The sequence below is a fragment of the Globicephala melas genome, chromosome X (assembly GCF_963455315.2).
Source record: "Globicephala melas chromosome X, mGloMel1.2, whole genome shotgun sequence".
Classification (NCBI taxonomy): domain Eukaryota; kingdom Metazoa; phylum Chordata; class Mammalia; order Artiodactyla; family Delphinidae; genus Globicephala; species Globicephala melas.
In genome coordinates, this window is record NC_083335.1 from 3942751 (window position 1) to 3950522 (window position 7772).

Genomic DNA, 7772 nt, shown 5'->3' on the forward strand with positions numbered 1-7772 from the left:
GCATTTTAAAAAGTGACATATACTCTTCATTTTATGTATATTAGTTACAGGAGCAAGTAGATGCAAAACCTGCTTTTGTGACCCAATGTTTGAGATTCTCTTGTTTTAACTTTAAAAATCTCATAATTATTGTTTTTAATTTACAGATCTTGTGTCTAAATGATTAGCTAAGAAATGACATTTAAGGCTGCTAGTTGTAAGGACTTTTCTCCAAAATAATTTGCTAGCCTTTATTTCAAACAAATGAAAATTCTAATTGGCTATAATCGCCACTATGTTTTCTCTTCTTAACATTGTTTTTTGAAGGAATAGGAGCTCCTTGGGGTGTTTTATGGGAATTTTGGTGACATGAATATAATTTACATATCTGGTACAAATCATCCTGGGGTAAATTTGCAAAATTGTTATCATTTTTATCCTCCTCATTAACTTGTATGTGAATATCAGGTATTCTTTATGCTTATGCCCATGGCCCTTTACAGATATAAAATAAACAATGTTTTATTTACATAAGAATAAAATCAATTTACAACTGTATAATGAGTCAAAATGACCATGGGGGATAGTGGCATTTAGCTGAATTATGAACTGATATCAGTCATTTCTACGCTAAGCCCCACACATGTTCACTTAGTACACTGAGATGCTTTCAAACGACTCTGGTTTTAAAGGGAAAAATGTTTCCGTAATTTTATTATTTTTTTTATTTTATTTTTTTCCCGTAATTTTAATGAAATAACCTTTCATTGAAATCGAACTAGGAGTTATTATCATCTTCAAGTCTAGAAAACCCATGGCACACCATCACTGACCCGAGCTGGGAGACGTTGACCAAGGCCATGACAGTTGTACAGGTGACAAAATGGAGGTGCAGGGTCATAGGACAACGCACGGCCAGGCCACGGCTAGAAGGCAGGGTAGCAGAGTAAGAAGATCAGAAAACCTGGCTGTGAGTCCTGACTCCCCTACTAATATCCTATGTGAGCCTGGGTAGATGACTGCTTCTCTTGGCCTCTGTCCTCAGAAGTAAAATGGAAACAATACAAACACTCTCCCCCTTACCCTACATCATTTGTATAATCGGAACCCAAGTGTGTCCAATTTGGAACCATCAGAAACCCTGCAAACTCTGCTAAGGGTTTTTGAGTGACGTCCAGAGCTAACAAGGGTGACACCATAGCACAGACGGAGTACTTGGGTGTAGGGATGGCCAGCAGGGATAAAGAGCCATCTTGTTCAGTACACAGGGTCCTGACTGCAGCTAGACTAGTTCACACCAAAGGATCTTTGCGTGGTCTCCCAAGCTCTGCTGGAATGGTCTTAAGAAGGCCCCTGAATTGCCTGTGTGTTTTGATAGACTGATGCTATATTTAACATAGATAACCAACAAGGACCTAGGTGACCAACAAGGACCTACTGTATAGCACAGGGAACTCTGTTCAATATTCTGTAATAACCTAAATGGAAAAAGAATCTGAAAAAGAATTAAAAAATAAACCACCCATCAGTTACAGAGTTTGCAAGGAACGTGCACTCTGGGGACTCCTGACTCACCAGGCCCAAGTGGCACTTGAGACACTTCCTGTAAGCAGCCCAGGGAGTCAGGAACATGTGTCAGTTCCTGCCCTGTCTCTAGAAAACAATATTAAGACGATATTAAGACAATTTTGAAATGAAAGAAAAGTAGCCATAACCCCCTATTCGAACAGAGCATTCTTCTTCTCCCTTTTGGACCTCCCCACAAGCAACAATATGCTTGTACTGTTATTATCATCAGATACAAAAGATATTACATTCTGCTTTTTCTCCCCTCAAATTGCATCATTAATAATTCCATGTTGCTAAAGTTTTTGCCTTTGTCATTTTTTAAAAATAACTGTCTTTGGTAATGAAGGTAACTCATGTGCATTTCAGAAAAGTGAAGAAGCTCTTACAAACAAAAAGAAGAATGTAGATATCCCTGTAACCCACCCTGCCGTCATATGATGTAAGCCTCTTGTGGAAGCTTCAGATCCATAAGGCAGCACCAAGATTCTGTCTGCCGCCCCAAAGAGGGACCAGGGAAAGAGCGGGCTGCAGGAACAAGCAGTGTGGGCCTGGGTGTGCGGGCTGCTCCCACCCAGGACCAGCAGGAACGGATCTCTTCCTGCAGAGGCAGCCAGAAGCCATATCACCCCCTGGGCCAACAAGGCCTCACCTGATCTGGTATCCATAACCCATCTGAAGGTAGCTCCTTCCGCCCCTCCTCACTCCCTCTGCTCTCAGGCCACCAGCCTGCTTGCTGGACCTCCAACATTTTAAGCACAGTCCTGCCTCAGGGCCTTTGCATGTGCTGTCCCCTCTGCCTGTAACACTCTTCCCCTAGATACCCAGGGGGCTAGCTCCCCTACCTCCTCCACAAATATCACCTCCACAGACAGACTTTCCTTGACCATTGAATCTAAAACAGCACCCTTTACCCCTCGCTCCATCTTGATTGTCGTTGATAGCACACATCCCTTGTAGACACGGTTCCTATGTAACTGCATGTTGTTTGTTTAATGTCGCACCGCACTAGAACGTCAGCTCCACACAAGCGGGGGCTCAGACTCTGTCGTTCACTGCTGTATCCCCATCCCTGGCAGAGGGATGGTTTATTGGATGAACAAACACAGGTAATCCCACCTCAAAAGCCAAAGTACGAGAAAAGAAAGCACCCACCTTATTTCCAGAAGGAGAAAAATTTTATTGTGTTCTCTGATTACAAGGCTAATATATGATCATTATAAGTCTTTAGAAAATAGAGTGAAGTGTTCAGAACAAAACAAAAAATGACATGTAATCTGGTTTTCTTGAGAAAAATCACTGTTACTATTTTGATATGTTTCTTCTCTCCCTCTCCCTTTCCTCCCCTCTATATATGGATAGATGGATAGATAGGTAGGCAGATGATATAGATATATATATACACACCTCAAAAGAATGGAGTTCATGCTGTACAGGGTATTTTGTAAGATTACTCTGCGCTGAATATCCTTGTAACTCAGTCTTTGCCCACATCCAGAATTATTCCCTAAGGATAAACTAGTAGAAGCAGAATTGCTGGGTCAAAGAAAATGAACAGTCACACGGCTTAAACTATGGGCTGACAGTTGCCTTCCAGAAAAACTGAACCATGTGCAGTCCCCAGTGCTGAAAGATAGCACCCACCGTCTGGTACCTGCGCCAACACGGGCCGTTCTACCGTCTTAAAAATACCTGCTCCTTTGATAGGCATTATTGCTTTCGTTTGCACTTCTCTGTTTATTAGTGAAGAGGAACTATCTTTCACATCTGTGGGCCGATTGGAGTTTATTCTTTTGACGCTCATTGTTATTCTGGGGCACAATCAAGCCCAATCCTTACCACCACCACCACCCCTGCCAGCCACTGGCTTTGTGTCCCAGCTGCCTCCCGAACGTGCTGAGTGACTTTGGTACAGGGGTTACATTTGCAGGGCCACCATGCCATTGACTGTAAAGAGAAGATACCACAGACCTCATAAGGTTGGCATGAGGGTTAATCGCATGGTACGTGTAAGGTATTTATCACAGCATTTAGTGTTTAGTAAGTCCTAGTAAAAGGGCAAGAAGAAAAAATAAGTTGGTGTTACACTACTGTCAGTAATCCCTAGGGTTTCACAATTAACTACAATTTGAGCTATTCATTTGGAATTGGTTTTTGTTTTGTTTTGTTTTGTTTTGTTTTTTTGCGGTACGCAGGCCTCTCACTGTTGTGGCCTCTCCCGTTGTGGAGCACAGGCTCCGGACGCACAGGCTCAGCGGCCATGGCTCACGGGTCCAGCCGCTCCGCGGCATGTGGGATCTTCCCGGACCGGGGCACAAACCTGTGTCCCCTGCATCGGCAGGCGGACTCTCAACCACTGTGCCACCAGGGAAGCCCTGGAATTGGTTTTTTTAATCAGGGAGCTTACCAAATCTTTACTAGAAATATTTGTTAAATTTTATCAAATATCTCTTTGGTATCGAAATTTTCATGTGCTCACGCACCTCTGAACTATTGGTTGATGTGATTAATGTTAACAGTGAATCTCCTGACGCTGAATCACCCTTACGCTCGTGGATTCATTCAGTGAGAAAATATTTATTCAGCATCTACTTTGTGCCAGGCACTGTTCTAGGCTCTGGGGATGCAACAACACAAGAGCAAACAAGACAAACCAAGTCACTGCTCTCGTTCTAGTGGGAGAGTCAATAAAGAAACAAATATAGAATGTCCATGCAAAAGACAAGAATACACTGGGCATTGTTTGAGGAATGACAAGATGACCCGCGTGGCTGGAAGCCTTTGGTGAGTATGGGGGGGAGGGGGTGTCTGATTTATGTGTGAAAAATTTCCCTCTGAATGCTGTGTGGGAAATGGGGTGGAGAAGAGCTTGGACCATGGAGCTAACAGTGGAGGTGCGTGTTGGACATATTCGGATATGTTTTGAAGGTGAAAGCCCACAAGATTCACTGACAGATGGGCTGTGGAGCATGAGAGAAATAGAGGTGTCACAGGTAATAGAATGGATTTGCATATATTCAAATAAGGAGGACTGCAGGAAGAGCAGGTATTGGAGGGAAGATCAGGAGCTTGGCTTGGGACATGTTGAGTTCGGGATCCCTGTTTAGACACACAGGAGGAGACATCAAGTGGGCATTTGGATACATGCATCTGGAATAACACATGATGTGTTTCGTCATTCATTTAATATTGTGCTGAATTCTATTTTTCGGCATTTTATTTAGGAATTTTTATTTTATTAGTCTGCACTTTTTTCTTTTCTTCTTGGGCTATCATTTTCAACTTTTCAAACCCAAATTATGCTAAAGATTCTTATCTGACCGGTCTGGGTTGGAGTCCAGGAATATTCATTTTAAAAGCAGTCCATAGGATTCTGATGCAGGTGGTCCAGGGACCTTACAGTGTGCTTTAATGTTTTCAATTTCTTTCAATATTATTCATCCATTCAACTCTCTATTTATCCTTTGGTCAATTTTTGGTCATTTATATTTTCCTATAAAACCATCCATGGCATCCCAGGTCTTCAAAATTTAGCATAGAATTTGCATAATAATATCTTATAATTTAAAAGAAATCTCTCTCTCTTGGCCAGAACTATCCTTTGTCATATGCTGAGCCATGTAAACTTGTATGATCCTTTTTTTTTTAACTGATTGATTGTATTTGCCAGTGTTTAGACAATTTTACTTTATGTCTTCAGAGAACAAGCTCTTCAATTTATTTTTCAATTGTCTTCAACTTCAGTAATTTATTTTGTCTTTATTAATTCCTTCCCTTTATTTTCCTTGCATTTTTCATTACTGTTGATGTAATAATTTCTCTCTAACTTCTTGAATTCAATGATCAATCTTTTCTTGTTAGTCTTTCTTACTTTTTTACAAAAGGGGTTGACTTCTGGGAAAGATGCCAGTATATGTGTGCCTTGACAGAAATCTCCCATTGAAATGAACAAAAAGGCCCAAAGAAAGAAGAAAAAATTTTCTCTGGTGAATGCATATGCTGGGCCCAATATAACTTGTACTAAAGTGAAAGAGGGTTCTAGGAGACAACACACAACCCTCCAGCTCCTGGGCATAGGGCAATGAAGATAATTCCAGCTGGTCTCACTAGTTCTCTCTGGTTTGGAGGATGACATATAAAAAGTGCTTCAGAAAGGAAAAGAAACACTCCTCAACTTAAGCCCTTTCTTCCACTGAAAAATCACTGGGGAGTGGAGTAGAAATCTTACTGGGTACTTGTGATTTTTTTTCCTGCTAAAACCAGCTTGCAATGGTGAAAAAAGGGAGGTAGAGCTTTACCACCTAAGATGGGGGGTGGGCGGCAGCAGATTTAAACACAAGACAAGCTGCCAATATCAATAGACAAAAGAACAGACCACAGACAATCACTGGATATATCAGGAGTATCAGCAGAAAAACAAAAACAGTTTACAAGAAAGATAACATACCTTGACCAATTCGAGTTCATGCCAAGAATACAGGGATTTTGTAATGTCAGAGTTTTATTTTATTTTCTAGCTTTATTGAGATATAATTGACAAAGAGCATCATGTAAGAATAAAATGTATAATGTGCTGATTGGATATACATGATATATTGTGAAACGATTACCACATTAAGGTTAGTTGACACATTCGTCCCCTCACAGTTACTACTTAACGTGTATGTGTGAACATTTAAGATCTTCACTTAGCAAATTTCAACTATACAACAGTATTGTTAACTATTATCACCATGCTGTACATTAGATCCCCAGAACTTACTCATCTTAAAACTGAAAATTTGTACCCTTTGACCAACATCTCCCCAATTTTCCCACCCCCAGCCCCTAGCAACCACCATTCTACTCTTTGTTTATATGAGTTTGGCTTTTTTAAGAGTCCACATATAAGTAATACCATATAGTATTTTTCTTTGTCTGACTGAGTTATTTCACTTAGCTCTCAAGGTTCGTCTGTGTTATCAGAAATAGCAAGATTTCCATCTTTCTTGTGGCTGAATAATATTCTATTCTATAGCAGCTTCTTTATCCATGCATCCATTGACAGACATTTAGGTTGTTTCCATATCTTGGATATAGTGAATAATGCTGCAGTGTACATGGAGGTACAGATATCTCTTCCAGATAATTATTTCATTTCCTTTGGATATATACCCAGAAGTGGAATTGCTGTGTCATAAGATAGTTCTATTTTTCTTTTTTTTGAAGAACCTCCATACTGTTTTCCATGATGGTTGTACCAACTTACATTCCCACTAACAGTGCCCAAGGGTTCTCTTTTCTCCACGTCCTCACTAATGTTTGTTATGTCTCGTCTTTTTGATAATAGCCATTCTAACAGGTGTGAGGTGATATCTCATTGTGGTTTTGATTTGCATTTCTTTGGTAATTAGTGATATTCAGCACCTTTTCATGTACCCGTTGGCCATCTGTATGTCTTCTTTGGAAAAAATGTCTATTTAGGTCCTTTGCCCATTTTTAAATCAGATTATTTGGGTTTTTGCTAATTGAATTGCAATGAGTTCCTTACATATTTTGGATATTAAGCCCTTATCAGATATATGGTTTGCAAATATTTTCTCTCACTCTGTAGGTTGCCTTTTAACTCTGTTGTTAGTTTCTTTTGCTGTACAGAAGCTTTTTACCTTGATGTAGTCCCACTTGTTTGTTTTTGCTTTTGTTGCTTGTGCTTTTGGTGTCATGTTCAAAAACTTATTAACAAGACAAATGTCAGAGAGCTTTTCCCCTGTGTTTTCTTCTAGGAGTCTTACAGTTTCAGGTTTTACATTTAAGTTGTTGATCCATTTCCAGTTAATTTTTGTGAGTGCTGTAAGATAGGGGTCCAATTTCATTCTTTGGCATGTGAACATCATTTTCCCAACACTTTTTGTTGAAGAGGCTATCCTTTTCCCATTGAGTATTCTTGGCTCCCTTGCCAAATATTAGTTCACTGTATATATTTATTTTATTTCTAGGCTCTCAATTCTGGTCATTGGTCTATGCCTATTTTTATGCCAGTATCTTACTGTTTTTAACTATTATAGCTTTGTAATATAGTTCAAAATCAGGAGGTGTGATGCCTCTAGCTTCATTCTTCTTTCTTGGGATTGCTTTGGCTATTCAGAGTTTCTTGTGGTTCCATATGGATTTTAGGATTTTTTTTGTATTTCTGTGAAATATGCCATTGGAATTTCTATATGGATTGTATTGAATCCATGGTGACTTTG